Below are 24,162 nucleotides of genomic sequence, written 5' to 3'. Positions count from 1 at the left end.
GAGATTTCTCAGGAGACAGATGAGGTGATCAGGCACTCACATTTCTTTAAGAACTTGCCATAGCTTGCTGTGGTCAACACAGTCAAAGGCTTTTGCATAGTCAATGAAGCAAAAGTAGATGTCTTTCTGGAACTCTCTAGCTTTCTCCATAATCCAGCGCATGTTTGCAATTTTGTCTCTGGTTCCTCTGCCTCTTCTAAATCCAGCTTGCACTTCTGGGAGTTCTCGGTCCACATACTGCTTGAGCCTTCCTTGTAGAAGTTTAAGCATAACCTTGCTAGCGTGTGAAATGAGTGCAATTGTGCGGTAGTTGGAGCATTCTTTGGCACTGCTCTTCTTTGGGATTGGGATGTAGACAGATCTTCTCCAATCCTCTGGCCACTGCTGAGCTTTCCAAACTTCCTGGCATATTGAGTGTAGCACCGTAACAACATCATCTTTTAAAATTTTAAGTAGTTCAACTGGAATACCATCACTTCCACTAGCCATGTTATTTACAGTGCTTGTTATTTTCTTGAACAGAGCTCTGGTTCTTCCCATTCTGTTGTTTTCCTCTATTTCTTTGCATTGCTCGTTTAAGAAGGCCTTCTTGTCTCTCCTTGCTATTTTTTGGAAATCTGCATTCAATTTCCTGAATCTTTCACTATCTCCAACCACATTTTGCTTGCCTTCTCTCCTCCGCTATTTGTAAGGCCTTGTTGGACAGCCACTTTGCTTTCTTGCATTTCCTTTTCATTGGGATGTGTCAGGGAACTGCCATCAGAGCCAGAGGCGGAGGGAAGGCTCCAGAGGGATGCCGGAGAGGGTCCCAGTAGGGAGAGAGGCAGCCCATCTGCTGGGGAAGGAAATCAGCGTAGCACCAGTGGAGAAGGGGGGCAGATGGGGGAATCGGTGAGGGGGCTGCAGGACTCCTCGCCAGAGACCAGCGGGGAGAGCACGGGTCCTCCGCTGCCCACACCCTCCCTGCGCAGAAGACTTCCGCGCAGGGAGAGTAGGAGGAGACTAGGCATCAAAGAACTTCTTTTATGGAAGAAGTTCAAGAAACGCCCACTGACGGATTCTGCCAGCGATTGAGACAGCCACGGGTGAGAGGCTGTCTAGACAGAAAGGGTTCACCCAGGTAACCTAGCCAGGAGTGGTGACAACTTACGCACGAGCAACCCCTAGAACCATTACAGCAATCCGTCAGTCACCGACGTAGCTTGTGCGCAGCCCCAGAGAGGCAGCATGATGAGCCAAACCAGGACAGCCAGAGAGATGGAGCAAGCAGCTGAAGTGCGAAGTCTTTTAGAGAGGAATCGAGACTTGGAACAGCATGTAGCTCTCCTGACGGCACGGCTGGATGAAGGACGGGCTCAGGATGCGTAGGTCAGACCCACCCCCATCGCAAGGAAAGTACCGGGGCTGGTACACAAGTTTTGGGGGAAACCCCAGGACTACAATGTGTTTCGAACGGAAATAGAGTATGCTTTGGAACTGCAGAATAATGACTTTGCTGATGATGGGGAGAGGGTAGCTTACATTGTGGGGCATCTGGAGGATGGGGCGCGTGAATGGATCAGGCCCCTAATGGCGACGCAAAATGATGCCTTGAAGGACCTTAAGAAATTCTTCCAGGCAATGAATGCGATGTATTCCAGCGAAGTGGAGCAAAGTGTGACTCGGCGGGAACTGATGGGGTGCAAGCAGGAGAGCCAGTCAGTTAGAGACTATTGGTCGCGCTTTGCCATGTTGATCCACCGGCTCGGCTGGCATCTGGACTCTGCACCGATACAAATGTTGTTTGAGGAGAGTCTGTCCCCCGAAGTGAAAGACGAGTTGTCCCGCACGCCCCACCCACAGTCGATGGATGAGCTGACTAAGGCTGTGCTTGCGATTGGAGTACGGCAGGAAGTGCGGGCTCTGGAGAAACGCGAAGTGAGAGGGGAACGTTGCCATGACTACCACATTCCTGAAATACCGAGACAGCTTTCCCAGGTGGCTGAGCCAATGGAAATTGATGGCGCATGTGAGAGAGAGAGGTTTCAAACTCCAGTGAAGGTCGCAAGAGGGAGGCGAAGGGTTGGAAAACCACCAAGAAGTGTTTCCTCTGCCAGTGGCCAGAACATTTTGCCAGGGTCTGCCCTCAAAGAAAGGCCTGGCAAGGGATGGTGGGGGCTGCTGGCTGTGAGGAGAAGGGGAAGGAAGGGCAGGCGCAGGGAAATGACAACGCCTGGCTGCCAACCAGCAGGGGCAGCAGCCAGGCCAGCAACCAATGGAAGTGCCCCAGCCTGACCCTCCCAAGGCAGCTATAGCCATAGAAGTGGTGCTAGAACTCCCGAATGGGCACCCAGTCAAATTTGAGGGGCTGCTGGATTCGGGCAGCTCCTGCAATTTCTTCAGCAGAGACTTCGCTCTAGAGCACCAACTCCACCTGCTGCCCCTGGATTTTCCCTTGCAAATGACCACCATTGATGGCAGGGAACTTCTGGGGGGGGGGGGAGTGACGCACCAGACCCCGCCAATGCGAATGAGGGTTTCCAGGCACACGGAGACCATCGCTTTTCACATAGCCACACTGGCAGGACCTCCAGTAATACTGGGAATGAGCTGACTGGCACTGCATGATCCAGTAGTGTCATGGCATCAGTGGTCAGTCACCTTAGGGTCAACTTACTGCTTGGAACACTGTCTGTGGGGGGAGAACCCAAGAATGACAGTGACCAGGGTGGCTGGGCTGGCCGTGGAACTAAAAAGGGAGGGGCCACCCCAATATGCTGACCTGAAGGAAGTCTTCAGCGAGATGGAGGCAGATAGGCTACCCCCCATAGGCCCTTTGACTGCCAAATCAACTTACTCCCAGGGGCTCAGCTGCCGCTGGGTAAGCTGTATGCCATGTCCGACCAGGAGATACAGGAGTTGTGGCAATTTATTGACAAGAACCTGAAGAGGGGGTTCATAAGGGAATCAAAGGCGGTGGGGGGCAGTCCGGTGTTCTTTGTGGACAAAAAGGAGACTAATCAGCCCAGATTAGTCGTAGATTACCGGGCATTAACACCAGTCAGAACCCGTGACCTTCCCAATGCCCAGGATTGATGACTTTTTAACACGGGTAAGGCAGGGGAATTTTTTTACCAAGCTGGACCTCAGGGGAACGTGCAATTTGATTAGGATAAGGGAGGGGGACGAATGGAAAACTATCATGTTCACCCCCCTAGGGGCTTTTGAGTACTTAGTCATGCCATTTGGATTGCAATCGGGCTCCGCCTGCTTTCAAGCTTTCATGCACCACGTGTTGGGGCCCCTGCTGTACAAGAATTGCGTAGCCTTTTTAGATGACGTCTTAATCTATTTGGACAATGAGAAGCAACACGTCAGAGACGTGCCAATTTCACGCCAGAGAAGTCAAGTTTCTGGGTACAAGTTGTCAGACAATGGCCTAGCTATGGACCCAAGCAAGGTGAAGGCAGTGCTGGAATGGAAGGCCCCCATTCAGCAACTTCTACAGGAAGTTCATAAAGAACTTCGCTCACTTAACCGCGCCCATCACAGATTGTCTCAGTAGCAAAAAGAAGTTCGCGTGGACAGAAAGTGCCCAGCATTCCTTTGAAAGACTGAAGAAGGCGTTTGCTTCGGAGGAGCAGCTCCTGCACGTTGATCTGGAGAAGCCCATGAAACTGGAGACGGACGCGTCCGACTGAGCCATAGGGGCGGTCCTTTTGCAGCCAGGGGCCAAGCAGAGCTGGAGACCGTGTGCCTTTTTCTCAAGGAAGCTGAACAAGTCGGAGCAAAACTATACCGTGTATGACCACGAACTGCTTGCGATCTATGCAGCTTTTCGGCAATGGAGACATCTGTTGATAGGGGCGCGGCACAAGATCCAGGTCTGTACTGACCACAAGAACTTAGAATACTGGAGGACCGTGCGAGTACTCAACCAGAGACAGATTCGATGGGCTCAGGAGTTCTCCAAGTTTTCCTTCGAGATCTGGTACGTGCCGGGAGAGGAAAACGTAAGAGGAGATGCTCTCTCCAGGAAGCCGGAGTACATGGAAGGAGAGGGACCGCCGGAGGTCCGACACGTGTTTCCCGAGGACCGATGGGTGTGTGGGGGAGCGTTGGTTGGGAAACGAGAACTGACCGGGCTTACTAGAGACGACGCGTTCGCTCAAGCGAAAATCAGGGAACTCCGGTATGGAAGGGAAGACCAGGGAGGGTTTGAGGGAAAAGAAGGGCTACTGTACCAGTTTAACCTCCTTTAATATAGCATTTGTCTGCTATATCCATTTGTCTGCTATTTCCATTAAAAATTTATTATTTCATCCATTATGTAAAAACTGCATCAAAACAAACACATCTTTCCTCCCTCCCTCTTCCCTCCCTTCCGTGTCTTAGAACCATTCTATTCCTTCAGAAACAGAATTAACCAAAACAAAACTCATTATAGTCATTATGTAGGTTGATTATACAGCCTGCAAGATTTACAGTTGTCTTAATCAGGTTTTTAATTAATTAAACAACCACTGGTAGTACAACGTATCTCTAATGCAACCTTTTTATTACAAAGAATGTCATTTTCATAGAGAAGTGAGTACCAGCTACCTGTTCCATTAGTTACACAAAGCATCAATTACTTAAGTGGTCCCTGAATACATTGTCCTTTGATTGCAAGCTTAATTTGTTGCGCTGCCAGTTGTTTTCATACTTTGTCCATTGCAAAAGACACCTATGGCAGAATCAGCCTAGGGCGGCACTTCCTGTATTGCCCCAAATGGCAGCCGAAAATCAGTGCTGATGATGCTGGTGCTTCTCCTCCACTGGCAGAAGCAGCAGGGCAGGAGGGGCACCCATGGGCATTGTGCCTGGTTAGGGGCTTCTGCCACCTGAAGCAGCATCCTCACCTGCCTCAAGGCTCTGGGATCAGCCCTGTCTTTAATTGCTTTGCTCTGGGAAGTTTTGCCAATTCTTCTTGTTCGAATCCTTCAATCACATGGTATTTGATTGTTTACATTAATATGCAGTTTCCTCTATTGTTTATCTCAGGGGAAAGGGATCACCATAACTGTCCATCCTAAAACTTCAATAGCTGCTGGGCATTTGCTCACTGTGATCTTCTCCCCTCCATCTTGTTTGAATAGCTGAGGACTAAAAGGTAAATGTAAAAGACCCCTGAAAGTTAAGTCCAGTTAAAAAGGGGGAAAAGGATGAGGATGATGATTGCAAGAATGAGAAAAAGGACAAGAGACCATGTGAAGATTGCCCTTCCTTCAAGTAAGCAAAGAGTCCTTCGTTTCACCTTTGAAATCTCCTTGCCCTGCACGTCCCACTCAACCTCTTCAATCAGTGGACTTGAATTTTCTTTTTTTCCTGGAAGAACTGTTTGAAGCTATTACTACTCCCGGTGCTATTTACTGGGGGGATGCAGGCGTGCGCATACCCCTAAACATTTTGTGAATCTAAGTTTTGCCAGATTGAGGAGCAGTATTTCAATATGAGTAGGAAAATGAGAGTAACATTTTTGGGGGGGGGGGGCAGCACGGGCTACTACTAAGAATAATCATTGTGGGAGGCAAGCGTGTGAAAAGTGCTTCTCCTTCACGTAACCGCAAGGGTCCAGCAATGTGATGGGGACAGGTGAAGGGTGAGTCATTTACCTGAGGGATACATTCCCCGGGCACTGCCTATGTGAGGAATTGAATCCTCCTCATAAATGTTTCATTTGATTCAAGCTATCTCGCTCTGAAACATGAATACAGCAGACCTGAATGTATGTGATCTTACTTCTGTGGGTACTGCTATGACTGACCGAATGCAGGAGTGCTTTTCCGGAGGCACGTGATTTTGGCAACCCTCTCTTCCACGTCAGCCTAAGTCACAACGTCCCAAAGAAAGTACAATTATGAAATCTTCTTCTCCCTACCTGCCCTCTCTTGGCAAGCTTTGGGGCTCCATTTGGCTTAAAAGCCGGAATTGGGCTTTGCCACCACAATTCATCCTGAGCCATGAAGATCCTTCACCTGTTCTTGGCAGTTCTCTCTTTGCTGCTCCTGGCTTCCCCAGGTAAGGGATGGAGAGGAAGAAGACAGGGGGACACCTGCCAGCCTATTATGGGGTGGAAGAGGGAGAGGAGTACAGTTGCTGTTTTGTGGCCTTGCAAAGGAAGCTCACTTTTCTGTCTAGAGACGTTTCTTTAGTGGTAATCTCTTTAGTGGGAATTCTTTGCATAAAAATGCATATATCTGACAAAATTGCCTACCAAAGTGTGTCTACTAGGGAAAATATGCACTGTGTTGCTGAATTTCTCCCATATTATGCCCATAACTGCTATGCAATTTCCCCTATTATAACCTATATTTTCATGCTTTTGTCATGAAATTACACTTTTTCAGGTACATTTTTTAAACACATTACTTGGAGGGAGAGCTGCCTTTCAGGACAGCTGTGCTTTGATGTTCACATGTTGACTTCATTATGGCAGAGTAATATAAGGAAAAGGGGACGCAGGTGGCGCTGTGGGTAAAACCTCAGTGCCTAGGACTTGCTGATTGTAAGGTGGCGGTTCGAATCCCCACGGTGGGGTGAGCTCCCATTGCTCGGTCGCAGCTCCTGCCAACCTAGCAATTCGAAAGCACATCAAAGTCAAGTAGATAAATAGGTACCACTCTGGTGGGAAGGTAAACAGCTTAGTCATGCTGGCCACATGACCCGGAAGCTGTCTCTGGTCAAACGCCGGCTCCCTCAGCCTGTAAAGCGGGATGAGTGCACAACCCCAGAGTTGTCTGCAACTGGACTTAACTGTCAAAAGAGTCCTTTACTTTTTTGTTAATATATGGAAAATGGCTTCGCATGTAAAACTGGTAAGGATAATCAAAATGTAGCCTCTTCTTTTCTCAGTTTGGTTAGATTTTATGGAATTCTATGCAAATTTATGGAATATGTTTTACAAAATAAAATTTTGATTTGTCTCCTCCACAGGTCTGCAAAAAAAAATGGGGTATAAAGTTTCTAATTAGTGGGGAAATGTTTCTTGATATAATATAGAGCCTTTTATTCTGGGTAGTTCTTGGGGCTCTGATGGCTTCAGTTACAGGCTTTAGTTTCTCTATAAGGTATAAGCCATGTGTGCCTCACTTCTTGCTGTCGTGTTTCGTGGACTGACACCCTCCACTCATGAGCAAATAGCTGGATAAGCAGATTGACGATTTCTTCTTCTGAATGTAGCAAGGGTGGTAAACACCAGTGGCCACTGGCAGGGGTGGGGGTGGGGGGTAGGAGTTGGGATGCCACAGCACCCAGAGCGTCACAGAGCCACTCCTGTTCAAAGGGCTGTGGAGTTGCTGTTCTCTTTCATTCTATTGTGATTTAACTTCCTTCTCCCCACTTATGTTTGTTTCTCTCTTTGCACAGGATCTGCACAGTACCAGGAACCTAGGAATGCTAGGCTTTGCCATAATGCCAATGGTACTTGCTACCCTATACGTTGTCCCAATAAATATAAAAGGATTGGAAGGTGTATGCATGATTATCCCTGTTGCAAAAGGTAATTTCAGCTTACCATTTTGGATGGGCACATTTAATTTCTTGTGCAGTTTCATCCATTGTCTATCTCAGTGCCTAAGGGATGTCTATTCTGCAGCTTTAACAGATGCTGGGCACTTACTCTGTGTGGTGTCCTATCCTCCACCATTTAAGATTACCTTAGTTTCACATCCCATACATTCCATGCAAATCTTCCACTTTCAATTCCAAGCAGCTTCATTCTTATTTTATCTTTTAAAGAAAGAACCTGATTCAGTAGAGTTTTGTCTTGGGTCCTGGCAGAGAAATTAGCAACTGGACGGAATGAACCCCAGGGTGCCAGTATCTCTCATGTTTCTCAAAACATTGTCACAAAATGGTGAGCAAGCTTCCTGTTTTCCCAGAACTCTTCCTCAGGGCCACAAAGACAAGAAATCCCTGCCGTGCATAACATCCAGTCTGCAGGAGAATATTGGAGACCTTGAAAGCTCCCTCACTATTCTGTGACATATTTAATTATAACTAAAAAATAAAGTCCCCCAGGGGTAGGGGTGTCTGAGAGACTGCATTTAATTCTCATTGAAAGGTGAATCTATGTAATTCATAGTTTGTGGAAATGAAAAACTGAAACAGACCTATCCCTACCCAATGGCTTATTATCATGAAATGTTTCTTGTTGTCCAACATGCCTTGCTTTGTATTTTCGTGTCTCAAACATGGTCACTTTGCTATGAAACTGAGTTAACTGTTATCTTTTTGTTGCTGATTTCTGTGTTTTAGACTGGAGGAGTGATAGATGCCTTTGAAAAGTGGAAGATGCTCCCTCTCTTTGAGAGCCGCTGGATCCCGCTTGATCCCCAGCTAGGGACTTCTTCTCCAAAGCATCCAGACTGAAAAAAGCAACAATTTCAAGGCTCACATGAGCTTGTGCCTTTCAATAAAAGCAGATCCATAAAGCCTTTTCTCCTCTGTTTTTCATTTCTAAGCATGAGTGTTATTGCTAGTAAGAACCCAAAACGGCACCTTACGTCCATGAGAAGGAGGTGTCAGCAGGCCTGGTTTGTGGAGAGGCCCAAAACGTCATTAGAAAGGAAGACTATGAGGGGGTGAGGATCCCCCAAAACAATCTAGTGAGGAGGCCTGGGCCAAAATGTGGGAAATGACGAGTGACAAAATATGGGGGGTGGAATGAGAGGGAGCAGAAGTTCCGTTCTGCTTCTATTTAAATTTTAACCAACCTGGGTGGCACTCTTTTAAAAAGTTTGCCAGTTGTAATATAGTCATTCTTCAAAATCCACAGGTCTCTGAATTTTGGGATTATTGAACTGACCAGACCAGGTCTGGAAGTTTCCTCTTATAGATTCTTGCCCCCTCCCCCCACAGGATTGCAGGTTGGGAAGTGTGGCGATCACACAGAGTCCCGGACGTTTCACCGTCTATTGATCCCTGTGCCACCACTTTATTTCTCGCTGCCACCACCCAGGCCCTACCTAGTACAATACTGAGTCCAGTCTGGGTTAAAATGGAACATAACCTTCTGTTTATTTATTGCAATTTAACAAGCGTGCTCACTATATGAGCCCACTCATTATAGTATATTAGGCATAATTGCATGCACATGTGCCCACCAGGAAGAATTCTTCATCCTAGGATCCCATGGCACCCAGTCTGGTGAGATAAGAGAATGCAAATAATAATAATAATAATAATAATAATAATAATAATAATAATAATAAAATTTATTATTATTTATACCCCACCCATCTGGCTGGGTTTCTCCAGCCACTCTGGGCGGCTTCCAACAGATTATTAAAATGCAATAAAATATTAAACATTAAAAACTTCCCTAAACAAGGCTGCCTTCAGATGTTTTTCTCTTTGACATCTGGTGGGAGGGCGATCCACAGGGCGGGTGCCACTACCGAGAAGGCCCTCCACTTGTTTCCTGGTAACTTGGCTTCTCACAGCAACGGAACCGCCAGAACGCCCTCAGCACTGGACTCAGTGTCCGGGCAGAATGATGGGGGTGGAAATGCTCCTTTAGGTATACTGGACCAAGGCCATTTAGGGCTTTCAAGGTCAACACCAAAAGTTTGAATTGTGCTCGGAAACGTACTGGGAGCCACTATAGGTCTTTCAAGACCGGTGTTATATGGTTTCGGAGGTCGCTCCCAGTCACCAGTCTAGCTGCCGCATTCTGGATTAGTTGTAGTTTCCAGATCACCTTCAAAGGAAGCCCCACACAGAATGCATTGCAGTAGTCCAAGCGAGAGATAAGTAGAGCATGCACCACTCTGGTGACACAGCCTATGGGCAGGTAGGGTCTCAGCCTGCGTACCAGATGGAGCTGTTGACAGCTGCCCTGGACACAGAACTGACCTGCTCCTCCATGGACAACTGTGAGTCCAGAAGGACTCCCAGGATGCACAACTGGTCCTTCGGGGCATGGTTACCCCATTCAGGACCAGGGAGTCTTCCACACCTGCCCGTCTTCTGCCCCCCCAAAACAGTATTTCTGTCTTGTCAGGATTCACCTCAATCTGTTAGCCACCACCCATCCTCCAACCTCCTCCAGACACTCACATAGGACCGCCTTAACTGGTTCTGATTTGAAAGAGAGTTAGAGCTGGGTATCATCCGCATACTGATGAACACCCAGCCCAAACCCCCTGATGATCTCTCCCAGCTGCTGCATGTAGATGTTGAAAACATCTGCCCTCAGATCTGTGGACCAGACCCTCTGGCTGGGTTCCCCCAGCCACTCTGGGCGGCTTCCAACAGAATATTAAAATGCAATAACCTATTAAACATTAAAAACATCCCTAAACAAGGCTGCCTTCAGATGTCTTCTAAAAGTTTGGTAGTTGTTTTTCTCTTTGACATCTGGTGGGAGGGCGTTCCACAGGGCAGGTGCCACTGCCGAGAACACCCTCCGCCTGTTTCCCTGTAACTTGGATTCTCGCAGTGAGGGAACCGCCAGAAGGCCCTCGGCGCTGGATCTGTGTCCGGGCAGAACGATAGGGGTGGAGACGCTCCTTTAGGTATACTGGACCAAGGCTGTTTAGGGCTTTAAAGGTCAACACCAACACTTTGAATTGTGCTTGTAAATGTACTGGGAGCCAGTGTAGGTCTTTCAAGACCAGTGTTAAATGGTTTTGGCAGCCGCTCCCAGTCACCAGTCTAGCTGCCGCATTCTGGATTAGTTGTAGTTTCCAGATCACCTTCAAAGGTAGCCCCACACAGAATGCATTGCAGTAGTCCAAGCGAGAGATAAGTAGAGCATACACCACTCTGGTGAGACAGTCTATAGCCAGCTAGGGTCTCAGCCTGCGTACCAGATGGAGCTTATCGGGTGGTGGGTGGTGGGATGCACTGGGAGAACCAATCTCATTGATTAGGGGTAGGAGGAGAAGTTACGCTAAGACCAGACTACGTCATTACCGAAGAGGCAGGTTTAGTCGTTGTTTGAGGACTATCCCTGCCTCCGGGTCTGGTCCACAGATCTGAGGGCAGATGTTTTCAACATCTACATGCAGCAGCTGGGAGAGATCATCAGGGGGTTTGGGCTGGGTGTTCATCAGTATGCGGATGATACCCAGCTCTTTTTTTAATGAATATTTTATTAAGATTTTTGAATAAAAATGCAAAGATAAGAAACAGAATAACATATATCATAACATACTTTCTTAACATCTTTAGACTCCCTCACACCTCCCGCTCCCATTTGCATCGTTGTCAATTCTTGCCCGCAATTTATCATCTTGTTTACACTCTTGTGTCAGGTTCATTTAAATATAATCTGTTAGTTCTCCAATAGGTTTATAATTTTTCCTCAAACTTACTTATCATCTTAATTCCTTCTAATTTAGTGGTGCACAATTATTTATGATCTAGCATCCTTTCTTAACATTCAACCAAATTACAATGTTTTTTTAAATAAGTCTTGAATTTCTTCCAATCTTCTTCGACCCTCTCCTCTCCCAGGTCTCGGATTCTGCCAGTCATCTAGCTAGTTCCATATAGTCCATCAGTTGCATCTGCCACTCTTCCAGCGTGGGTAGATCTTGAGTTTTCCAATTCTTAGCGATGAGTATCCTTGCTGCCGTTGTTGCGTACATGAAAAATGTTCGGTCCTTCTTTAACACCTTCTGACCGACAATGCCCAAAAGGAAGGCCTCTGGTTTCTTAGTGAAGGTATACTTAAATACCTTTTTCAGCTCATTATATATCATTTCCCAGAAGGCCTTCACCCTAGGGCAGGTCCACCAGAGGTGAAAGAATGTTCCTTCATTTTCTTTACATTTCCAACATTTATTATCAGACAAATGGTATATCCTGGCAAGTTTAACTGGGGTCATGTACCATCTATATATCATTTTCATTACATTTTCCTTCAAAGTGTTACATGCAGTGAAGTTCAACCCAGTGGTCCACAACCTTTCCCAGTCCTCGAACATGATATTATACCCAATGTCCTGTGCCCACTTTATCATAGCTGATTTAACCATTTCATCTTGTGTGTTCCATTTTAACAGCAAGTTATACATTCTTGAGAGTACCTTAGTCTTTGGTTCTAACAATTCTGTTTCCAACTTCGATTTCTCCACCTGGAACCCTAGCTTTTTGTCGTTTTTAAAGACTTCTTTAATCTGAGCATAATGTAACCAGTCTCGCACTTTATCCTTCATTTTCTCCAAACTCTGCAATTTCCAATTGTCTCCATCTTTTTCTAATATTTCCCAATATTTTGGCCATTTGGCCTCCATATTGGGTCTTTTTCGGGCCTTAGCTTCCAGAGGTGAAAGCCACCTTGGAGTTTTGTTTTCCAATAAGTCTTTGTATTTTGTCCAGACATTAAACATTGCTTTCCTGACAATATGGTTCTTAAAGGCCTTATTGCTCTTAACCTTATCATACCATAAGTATGCATGCCAACCAAAAGCATTATTAAAACCTTCCAAGTCCAGTACATCAGTGTCTTCGAGAAGTAGCCAGTCTTTTAGCCAGCAGAAAGCTGTGGCTTCATACTACAACTTTAAGTCTGGCAGGGCAAAGCCCCCTCTTTCTTTCGCATCAGTTAATATCTTAAACTTAATTCTGGGCTTTTTGCCCTGCCAGTCAAATTTAGAGATATCTCTCTGCCACTTCCGGAAGCACTCCGTCTTGTCCACAATCTGTAGTGTTTGAAACAAAAACAACATTTTTGGCAATACATTCATCTTAATAGCAGCAATTCGGCCTAGCAAAGAAAGCTTCAATTTTGACCAACTGTCCAAATCTCTCTTAATTTCAGACCAACATTTTCATAGTTATCCTTAAATAGACTCAGATTTTTTGCTGTTATGTTTACCCCTAGGTACTTTACTTTTTTAACCACAGTTAGTTCTGTTTCTCTCTGAAACTGTTCTGACTCTGTATCTGTCAAATTTTTCCCCAACACCTTGGTTTTCTGTTTATTTAATTTAAATCCCGCTACCCGACCAAAGTCTTGTATCAGTTGCAATACTCTTTTTGTACTAGATTCTGGCTCCTGCAGAGTCAAAACTAGGTCATCTGCAAAAGCTTTAAGTTTATATTGTTTCGCTCCTGGATGCCTTCCACCAACCGGTCCCCTCTGATCATATTCAAGAGCACCTCCAGAACCGATATAAATAGCAGAGGGGAAATCGGGCAGCCTTGTCGTGTTCCTTTTTCAATTTTAAACTCTTCTGTAACCACATAGTTAACTATCAATTTAGCCTTTTGTTCTGAATATATTGCATCAATCTCATTCTCAAAACCCCGTCCCACTCCCATTTCTTTTAGATTTCCCTTCATAAATTTCCAAGAGATATTATCAAAGGCCTTCTCCGCATCTATAAAAATTAACACTGCTTTTGTATTTATGTCTGTTTGCAAAAGTTCCAAGATGTCAATAATGTTCCTTGTGCTAGCAAACATGTGTCTACCTGGGAGAAAGCCTGCCTGGTCTTTATGGATTACTTCATTTAAAACTCTTTTAAGTCTGCTTGCCAAAACATCTGCAAATATTTTGTAATCCACATTTAAAAGGGAGATGGGACGATAGTTCTTGAGTTGTGTCTTTTCAGTTTCCGATTTTGGTATCAATGTGATGAAAGCTTCCTTCCACGATTCCGGCGCCCTCTTCCCCTCCATGATTTCATTGCTGACCTCCATCATTGGTTGAATCAAATAGTCTTTTAATGTCTTATAATACTTGGCGGTCAGGCCGTCTGGCCCTGGAGATTTGCCCAGTTGCATGTTCTGTATGACTTGTTCAATCTCTTGTCGTGTTATTTTGTTATTCAGGATTGATCTGTTTTCTTGTGACAATTTTGTTAGTCCATTTTTTTCTAAAAATTGTTTAATCTCAACCTCATCTTGCGGCCCTACCCAGCTCTAACTCTCTTTCAAATCAGAACCAGTTAAGGCGGTCCTATGTGAGTGTCTGGAGGAGGTTGGAGGATGGGTGGTGGCTAACAGATTGAGGTGAATCCTGACAAGACAGAAATACTGTTAGGGTAGGGCCTGGGTGGTGGTAGCAAGAAATTTTACCGGGTATTTTACCAGGTAGGGCCTGGATGGTGGAACAGGGATCAATAGACAGTGAAACGTCCGGGACCCTGTGTGATCACCACACTTCCCAACCTGCAATCCTGTGGGGGGAGGGGGCAAGAATATTTACGAGGAAGCTTCCAGACCTGGTCTGGTCTGTTCAATAATCTCAAAATTCAAAGACCTGTGAATTTGGAAAGATGACTATATTTCAATTGGCATACTTTTTTGAAGAGTGCAACTCAGTTTGGTTACCATTCAAATGGAAGCAGAACTGAACTTCTTCTCCCGCTCATTCCACCCCCCATATTTTGTCACTCTTCATTTCCCACATTGTGGCCCAGTCCTGCTCACTAGACTGTTTTGGGGGATCCTCACCCCCTTTTAGTCTTCCTTTCTAATGACGTTTTGGGCCTCTCCACAAACCAGGCCTGCTAACACCTCCTTCTCATGGACATAAGGTGCCATTTTGGGTTCGTACTAGCAATAACACTCATGCTTAGAAATGAAAAACAGAGGAGAATAGGCTTTATGGATCTGCTTTTATTGCAAGGCACAAGCTCATGTGAGCCTTGAAACTGTTGCTTTTTTCAGTCTGGATGCTTTGGAGAAGAAGTCCCTAGCTGGGGATCAAGCGGGATCCAGCGGCTCTCAAAGAGAGGGAGCATCTTCCACTTTTCAAAGGCATCTATCACTCCTCCCGTCTAAAACACAGAAACCAGCAACAAAAAGACAACGGTTAACTCAGTTTCATAGCAAAGTGACCATGTTTGAGACAAGAAAATACAAAGCAAGTGATGTTGGACTATAAGAAACATTTCATGATAATAAACCATTGGGTAGGGATAGGTCTGTTTCAGTTTTTCGTTTCCAGAAACTAAGAATTACATAGATTCACCTTTCGATGAGAATTGAATCCAATCTCTTGCCCATCCTCATCCCTGGGGGACTTCCTTTTATAAGTAAAATTAAATATGTCACAGAATAGTGAGGGAGCTTTCAAGGTCTCCAGTATTCTCCTGCAGACTGGACATTATGCACGGCAGGCATTGTTGTCTATGTGGCCCTGAGGAAGAGTTCTGGGAAAACAGGAAGCTTGCTCACCATTTTGTGACAATGTTTTGAGAAACACGGGAGAACTGGCACCCTGGGGTTTGTTCAGTCCAGTTGCTAATTTCTCTGCAATGACCCAGGACAAAATTCCTTCTTTCAAATTCTTTATATCTGAAAGACACGCCTGATTGCAGAGCTGGACCAGCCATGAGGCAGGTGAGGACCGTGCTTCAGGTGATCGATGCCCTGTAGACAACACACTCCTTGATCCCCCTCCTGCCCCACTGGCTCTTCCAGTGGTGAAGCACCACAGCACCATCTTGCTTAAAATTTGCAACGAAGGCTGTCCTGCTTCTCTGCCAATGAGGATAGATTGTGTGGCAGTGGCAGAGCAGGCCATAGCAGCAGGAGCAGTAAGATACGGTGTGGTTTAGGGATTTGGCAAAGGAGATCTGGCATAAGCTCACAGGGCAAAGGGGCTAAAGACAGCTGGACCAGCCATGAGGCAGGTGAGGATCCTTCATCTGGTGGCAGAAGCCCCTCAGACAACAAACCCATTGGTGCCCCGCTGGTTCTGCCTGTGGTGAAAGAACTCGGCACCACCTTGCTTAAAATGGGCAACAATGGTAGTGCCGCTTCTGTGCCTGCAACCAACAGGGTATGGTGTGTGTCAGTGGCAGATCAGGCCATGGCAGGAGGAGCAGGTAGATGGGCATAGGAGCCGTGCTGGTAGCGTGGCAAAGAAGCAATTCTTACTTCGCCTCAAGTGGCAAAATGGGATATGCTGATCCTGCCATAGATTTTTTGTCATTGTTTTGCAATGGAGCAATCGAGCTTGCAGGCAAAGGATGATCAACTTAGGGGACTCTGCACTTGGTGCATGGTGCAATTAACTATTTAGGTAAACGATGCTTTGGGTAATTAATGGAGCAAGTAGCTGGTACTCATTGACCTATGAAAGCAATATATGTAATTAACAAATTGGATATAAGAAGGTTGTGATGGAAAAGTCTAATGGATTTTAACAGCGGATGAATGCTACGTTAAAGGATGCTAAACTGGAATCAGACAGATTATTGTAAACATGCAGACTGATCAATAGTTAATTGTGACAAGCCATCCTAAAGTTTTCCAGGTTGTACGTAAGGAAACTAATTTCTTAGTTCTGTGGGTCCCTTAGCCTCAGTCTGAGGAGGGGTGTCAATTTAGGGTGGCAGCCACCCAAAGCAGAGGCGCCAAATAATAATAATAATAATAATAATAATAATAATAATAATAATATCGTAATAACAAAAATTTATTATTTATACCTCACCTATCTGGCTGGGCTTCCCCAGGACTCTGGGTGGCTTCCAACAAAATAATAAAATACAATAATGCATCAAACATTAAAATGAAATGAAATGAAATGAAGTGAAATAATGAAATGAAATGAAAAAATGATCAATCCAGAGGCTGAAGGGAGAGGGGTAGGAGGTGTAATTCTTCTTTGGCAAGAATAAATTACCTTCTGCAACAGAACAGATCGTAATCACACATTCCAATGTATTGGGAATAATCAGGACAACCTCCACTTATGCAAATACCGGCGCTCCTTTCACACTCGTCATAATTGTTAAGTTCATCATCTTGTGCAGATCCTGTGCAAAGAGAGAAACAAACATAAGTGTGGAGAAGGAGGCTAATTCACAATAGGCAGAAAGAAAGTCACAACTCTATAGCTCTTTGAACAGGAGTGGCTCTGTGACTCTCTGGGTGCTGCGGCATCCTAACTCCTACCCCCCAACTGGCCACTGGCCACTCCTGTTCACCCCCCCTTGCTACATTCACAAGAAAAAATGGTAAATGTAGTTATACAGATATTTGCTTGTAAGTGGAGGGTGTCAACCTATGAAACAGGAGAGCAAGAAGAGAGGCACACATGGCTTATACATTATAGAGAAACTAAAGCCTGTAACTGAAGCCATCAGAGCCCCAAGAACTACCCAGAATAAAAGGCTCTATATTACATCAAGAAAACTTCGCCACTAATTAGACACGACATATGCCAAATTTAGTGAAAGACCAGTGGAAGAGAGAAATCAAACTTTTTAAAACGTATTCCATAGAATTGCATGGAATTCCATAAAATCTAACCAAACTGAGAAAAGAGGTGGCTACTTTTGTTTTCCCTTACCACTTTTACACGTGATGCACCATAATAAAGTTAACATGTGAACATCAAAGCACAGCCATCCTTTGAAAGGCAATTCTCCCTTCAAGTAATGGTTTTTTTAAAAAATGTTTCTACTCAACTGCACATGAAAAAGTGTAACTTCATGAATTCCGAATGAAAATAAAGGTTATATTAGGGGAGATTGCAAAGCAATGATGGGCATAATGGGGGAAATTCAGCAACACAGTGCATATTTTCCCTAACAGACACACTTTAGTAGGCAATTTTGTCTGATATATACATTTTTATGCAAAGAATTCCCACTAAAGAAACATCTCTAGAAAGAAAAGTGAGCTTCCTTTGCAAGGCCACAGAACAGCAACTGTACTCCTCTCCCTCTTCCACCCATAATAGGCTGGCAGGTGTCCCTCTCTCTTCTTCCTCTCCATCCCTTACCTGGGGAAGCCAGGAGCAGCAAAGAGAGAACTGCGAAGCACAGGTGAACGATCTTCATGGCTCAGGATGAATTGTGGTGGCAAAGCCGAATGCCTGCTTTTAAGCTAAATGGAGCCCCAAAGCTTGCCAAGAGAGGGCAGGTAGGGAGAAGAAGATTTCATAATTGTAATTTCTTTGGGACGTTGTGACTTAGGCTGACGTGGAAGAGAACATTGCCAAAATCACATGCCTCGGGAATGGCATTCCTGCATTCAGTCAGTCATAGCACTTTCCACAGAAGATCACAAACATTCAGATGTGCTGTATGCGTGTTTCAGAGTGAGATAGCTTGAATCAAACGCAAGGTTTGTGAGGATGATGCAATGCCCCACATAGGCAGTGCTAGGGGGATGTATCCCTCAGGTAAATGATTCACCTCTCACCTGTCCCCATCGCATTGCTGGACCCTTGCGGTTACCTGAAGGAAGGGGACTTTTCACATGCTCGCTTCCCACAATGATTATTCTTTTTTTTAATTACCTTTTATTCAAAATTAAAACAAAACATATTATCCAGAAACATATCATCCTTTCCCCCTCTTTTCCTCCCTCCCCCTCCTTCCCCCCACAGAACCCACCCACCCCCCAACTTTCCTCAGTTTCAGTCTTTGATTTCTCTAAAAATGCTGTTTTCTGCATGTTACACAGTTGTATAGATCCTCAAACAATTTAAGTAATAATTATCAACAAAAAGTTTGTGAATGTTTTTTCAAAACCAGCCAAGGAGTCCAGTTCGCTTTGTTGCGTCTTCAAATACTTTGTAAAGGGTTCCCATTCATCTTTAAAGTCACAGTTATCCTTGTCTCAGAGCTTGTATGACAGTTTTGCCAGTTCTGCATAGTCCAACAATTTTTCTTGCCATGCTTCTTTAGTTGGGGTTTCTTCAGTCTTCCATCCTTGTGCTATTAAAACTCTCGCGGCCATTGTCGCATACATGAAGATGTTTTTCACAATGATTATTCTTAGTAGTAGTCTGCTTTTTTTTAGATTTTTTTTTTAATCATATTGAAATAATGCCCCTCAATGAGGCCAAACGTAGACTCACAAAATGTTTAGGGGTATGCGTACCCTGCGGCACCCCAGGAAATTGTGTCCTCCAAATCATGGAGAGCCACGTGTTGCGGTGAGATCACCAAACTGCCTTCTTGTTGCAGGGGCGGGCCCGTTTGGATTACCTCCTTGCCTCACTGGTTGCTCCTTTTGTTACTGGGGCAGATTTCTGTCTGTTGGGGTTTGATTGGCACATAAGGGGCTATTTAAGGGGCTGCACATGGTGAAGTATTTCCTCTTTCGCATCGTGCAGCGGATCTCCCTCCCTCCCTATAATTTTAGGTTGTGTTTTTGACCTTGCTATGCCTGTCTAGGGGTCGTCTGTTTTTGGAGCAGGGGCCCGGTGGGAATTTTGCCACTTGGCTGATTGGCTGGTGCCATTTGGTTTTTGCCTATCGTGTATCAAATCGTCACAAGGTTGACGGTTAGGCATTGGTTCATTGTTTGGTGGAGGGGATTGTGGCTGTGCCTGCCCCTCAGTTTTGTTGCTGCTGCTGGGGAATTCCGTTAAAGGAATCCAGGGGCTCGATTTGCTCTGTCCGATCCCCTCTCAGGGGCAGGGCCATGCCAGAGTTCCTGGGAACATCTGGTGGAAATCTGCCTCTGTGCTCCCACAGTATGTTTTCCCTTACTGACTTCTGGAGGTTCCAGTTGTCAGTCTGGTGCAGGTTCAGGTAGTCCGAACCAATGCCTCAGCAACCACTCACATGTTGTAAACAATAAAGTTGTGGCCAAATTAATGCCAAAAACCCTAAACAAATATTCTGTTCCCTGTGTGATTTACTTTGGAGGTGGTTTGGGGGGTCTGCAAACGCAAAAAGCACTGGTAGTAGTAATAGCTTCAAAGAGTTCTTCAAAAAGAAAAGATCCAAGTCAATCGATTGAAGAGGTTGAGAGGGGACACGCAGGGCAAGGAGATTTCAAAGGTGAAATGATGGACTCTTTGCTTACTTGAAGGAAGGGCAATCTTCACATGGTCTCTTGTCCTTTTTCTCATTCTTGCAATCATCCTATTTCTCAGACACCTTTTCCAGACAAGACTCAAGCAACCTACCAAAATATTTTCAAACTGGAGGGGCTCTGCTTCCTTGCTTGCTCCACCTGCCATGTCCCACTCTGCACCCCATCATAACTGGCCAACCTGGCCTTTCCTTTCTCCTTTCCACCCTAGAAGATGACTAAGCCCCCTTTCCCCCTTCCCAACCCTGTTTCTGAAGCTGCTTCGCTCTTCTGTCCTGCGCTCCATGGAGTCGCTGTTATTTGTGGCTAAAGATCAGGGATCTCCAGATCAGAAAAATTCAAAGGCCAATGAGTTAACCTTCTCTGCTTTGAGGTTTCATTTGAGCTTTCATGCTCAGGCCTGGTGCTTTCATGCGCAAGTTGCTTGGAACTGAATGTGGAACACTTTGCAAGGAATATATGGAACCTAATCCTCAGCTAATGGACGCGGGTGGTGCTGTGGTCTAAACCACTGAGCCTTGGGCTTGCCAATCAAAATGTTGGCAATTCAAATCCCCGTTACAGGGTGATCACCCCTTGTTCGGTCCCAGCTCCTGGCAACCTAGCAGTTTGGAAGCACGTCAAAGTGCAAGTAGATAAATAGGTACCGCTCCGGCTTAAAGGTAAACGGCGTTTCTGTGTGCTGCTCTGATGTCGCCAGAAGCGGCTTAGTCATGCTGGCCACATGAACCAGAAAAACTGTCTGAGGACCAACATCGGCTCCCTCGGCCAGTAAAGTGAGATGACCGCCGCAACCCCAGAGTCGTCCGCGACTGGACCTAACGGTCAGGGGTCCCTTTAGGTTTACCTTTTAATTCTCAGCTATTCAAACAAGATGGAGGAGAGAAAATCACAGTGAGCAAATGCCCAGCAGCTATTGAAGTTTTAGGATGGACAGTTATGGTGATCCCTTTCCACTGAGATAAACAATATATGAAACTGTATATTAATCTAAGCATGCAAATAAAGTGTGATTGAAGGATTTGACCAAGATGAATTGGCAAAACCTCACAGAGCAAAGCAACCAAAGACAAGACTGATCCCAGAGCCTTGAGGCAGGTGAGGATGCTGCTTCAGGTGGCAGAAGCCCCCAACCAGGCACAATGCCCATGGGTGCCCCTCCTGCCCTGCTGCTTCTGCCAGTGGAGGAGAAACACCAGCATCATCAGCACTGATTTTGGGCTGCCATTTGGGGCAATACGGGAAGTGCCGCCCTAGGCTGATTCTGCCATAGGTGTCTTTTGCAATGGACAAGGTATGAAACAACTGGCTGCGCAACCAATTAAGCTTGCAATCACAGGACGATGTATTCAGGGACCACTTAAGTAATTGATGCTTTGTGTAACTAATGGAACAGGTAGCTGGTACTCGCTGCTCTATGAAAATTACATTCTGTGTAATAAAAAGGTTGCATTAGAGATGCTTTGTACTGCCAGTGGTTGTTTAATTAATGAAAAGCACAATTAATACAACTGTAAATCTTGCAGGCTGTCTAATGAACCTACATAATGACTATAATGAGTTTTGTTTTGGTTATTTCTGTTTCTGAAGGAATATAATGGCTCTAAGACACGGATGGGAATTAAGAAAGAGGATCAGACACTATTTCAATATGCAACAGTAGCTGCTAGAATACTGATAGCACAAAATTGGAAGACAACAAATGTCCCAACTGATAAAGAATGGCAAAGTAAATTATTTGAATACATAGAATTGGCAAAAATGACACAAAAAATCAGAGACCAGAAAGATACAAAGTTTATTAAGGAATGGAATAAATTTATAACATATATAGAAGCAGATGTAAGAAATTTGAAAATCACAGTAGGTTCAACGTAATCCTACGACGCGTAGATGTCATAAATCGAAACTGCGAGAAAAAATTTCTTTGTTATATAATCCAAAGCCGAGGTGGAGGGAAGTCTATTATTTGTATGACGTCTTTTGTTGTTTGTTTTCTTTTTTGGTTGTGTCTTTGTTTTGTTGTCGTCTGTGTTTGTTTGGTCAATGGAAACTAATAAAGAGAATTAAAAAAAAAAGACATGGATGGGAAGAGGGAGGGAGGAGAGATGCGATTGTATCGATGCACTTTTTACATAATGGAGGAAATAATAAAGTTTTAACGGAAAACTCAAATGGATTTTAACAGCGGACAAATGCTCTATTAAAGGAGGTTAAACTGGAATCAGATAAATGATCATCAACTTGTAAAGAAACCTGTTGTTCATGTTAGCAGGCATCATAAAAATATTTCAAGTTTTACGAAATGAAACTATTTGCTCAGTTCACTGGCTCCCTTTGTCTAAATCCGAGAAGGGATGTCCATTTGGGGTGGTAGCCTAAAGCTACTCAGATTAGAGGCTCCTCAAAATGATCGATCCAAAAAATGCTACAAGAGGGGCAGGGCGTGGGGAGGAGAAATGATACTTTCCTCTGGACACTTGTTTGATTCTCATTCACCAAGCTGAAGTTCCCTTCTGCAACAATCATACAGTGGTGGACAGATCCCAATGTCAGTGAAGACAGCAGGACAAACAAATAGGAGGCAGATACAACCAGTTTGTGACAGGCCAAGTCCTGCGTAGAGGAAGAACAAATATCATGGTCCACAAGTAAAAGGAAAGTTCATTCAGAAGAGGAAGAAACAGAGGCACAACTTCATAGGCCCCCCTAAAATAAATCTTGGCCGCACCCATGCTTCCCATTATTTTAATTTCTTTGGGACGTTGTGACTTAGGCTGACATGGAGGAGAATGTTGCCAAAATCACATGCTTGTGGGAAGATATTGCTGAAATCTGGTAGTCATAGCAGTTTCCACAGAAGTAAGATCCCAACTACAGGTCGTAAACATTCAGATCTGCTGCATTCATGTTTCACAAGGAGATAGCTTGGATCAAACAAAAAGTTTATGAGGAGGATAGGCAGTGCCAGGGGGATGTATCCCTCAGGTAAATAACTCACCCCTCACCTGTTCCCTTCACACTGCTGGACCCTTGTGGTTACCTGAAGGAAGGGCACCTTTCACAATAATAGTTGGCCAGCCTGTCCTTTCCCTTCTCCTTTCCACTGTAGAGGATGACTAAGCCATTTACTTACTTGCTTACTTAATACACCGCTTTATAACTGGGGGTCTCAGGGCACTTCACAGAATAAAATTAAGATATAATACCACAAAATACCTAATAAAAATAAAAAGCAACTCAATACACACAGTCAAATCTAAAATGCAAATAATTAACAGGAGAATACAATATTATTTCAAGCTGGCTGACACGTTGTCATTAGACACCAGCCCAGACCCTCCATCTCCCAGAACCCGGCGGGACTTAAAAGGAGGAGAGCAAAGACTTTGAAGACAGAGGACACTTAGCGACACCCATAGAGATGATGTTGATGATGACAAACGAGGTAGGGGGAGAGACGGGAGGTAGAGATTCACTGGGGGCAACATCATTATCCAAGAGGCTGGGTTCTATACCCTCTCTCTGTAAAGTCTGAAATAAAAAAGGATTCCTTGTCTCTATGGATTCCTGGGGAAACAGCAAGGAGCTGCTGACCGCGTCCTGACAGATTGTCCCGAGTCAATTAATTGCCAGTTAAGTTATAAATCATGACAGACTGCGCAGGACCTGCCGGGGGCAGCCTCCCAACACTGATAACTGACACGAACAATTTCAATGGCTTTTACAATAACATTTTATGCTGAGAGGACACATAGAACAATGAACAAGTGCCGTAAATTATCAAAATGCCGAAATCTTAAGGGCAGAGGCAGAAACACAGAGATGGTCAGGAGGACACCCCCACCCCAATTCCCCCATCAAAGTTCAATGGAGAGTCTTCCCTGTCTGAGTGCCTAAGAGCCCCGTTCCTGCCACTCACCACCTGGCCCAGGGCGGGGCCTGACAGGCCTCATAAGGATGGCAACCGCTGCTGCTGCTGCTGACCAGGAGGACTCAGAACAGCGCAGAGTTCTTTTTCAAAAAATTAAAGATTAAATTCCCTTTTATTTTATGGGGGGGGGGGGAGGATGTTTAGTCAGGTTAGGGGATTTGTTTAATTTTGGTATGTTTGTAATTTTTACTGTCTTTGGTTTGTATTGTTTTATTGTATGTGCGTGTGTTTTAATGTTTAATTTTGTTCTTAAGGGAAGGAGTTCCACTGGGGGGGGGGGTGGATGCACTGGGACAACCAATCTCAGTGATCACAGACAGGAGGAGGAGTTACGCTAAGACCAGACCATGTCATTACCGAAGAGGCAGGTTTAGTCGTCGTTTGAAGAGTATCCTTGCCTCCGGGTCTGGTCCTGACCAGACATATACTGGAATCAGCAAGGGATACCCACATGACCTGAAGGT

The 24,162-nt window shown here is 45.0% G+C and overlaps 2 long non-coding RNA genes across 3 annotated transcripts in view; one reads left to right on the top strand and one right to left on the bottom strand.

The window, feature by feature from the left end:
* Nucleotides 1-5,402: 5,402 nt before the first annotated feature.
* LOC310842121 overlaps nucleotides 5,403-24,162 on the top strand; it is a 41,095-nt gene continuing 22,335 nt past the window's right edge. Inside the window, exons 1-3 of one of the 2 annotated variants that reach the window (XR_014562891.1) lie at nucleotides 5,403-6,039; nucleotides 7,387-7,519; nucleotides 8,278-8,425. This is a non-coding gene — a long non-coding RNA (uncharacterized lncRNA). Of the gene's footprint in view, nucleotides 6,040-7,386; nucleotides 7,520-8,277; nucleotides 8,426-24,162 lie in introns of those variants that run through there. The other variant, XR_014562890.1, reaches the window with a different exon arrangement.
* On the bottom strand, nucleotides 14,581-16,738 carry LOC310842186. Its single transcript, XR_014562978.1, has 2 exons — nucleotides 16,613-16,738; nucleotides 14,581-14,756 (listed from the first exon to the last, which is right to left on the bottom strand). It is a non-coding gene; the product is annotated as an uncharacterized lncRNA (long non-coding RNA).

The sequence above is a fragment of the Podarcis gaigeae genome (genome assembly GCF_964106915.1).
Source record: "Podarcis gaigeae genome assembly, chromosome: 3".
Classification (NCBI taxonomy): Eukaryota; Metazoa; Chordata; class Lepidosauria; order Squamata; family Lacertidae; genus Podarcis; species Podarcis gaigeae.
The sequence above is the reverse complement of the archived record's forward strand: the minus strand, read 5'-3'. Positions and strand labels throughout refer to the sequence as shown.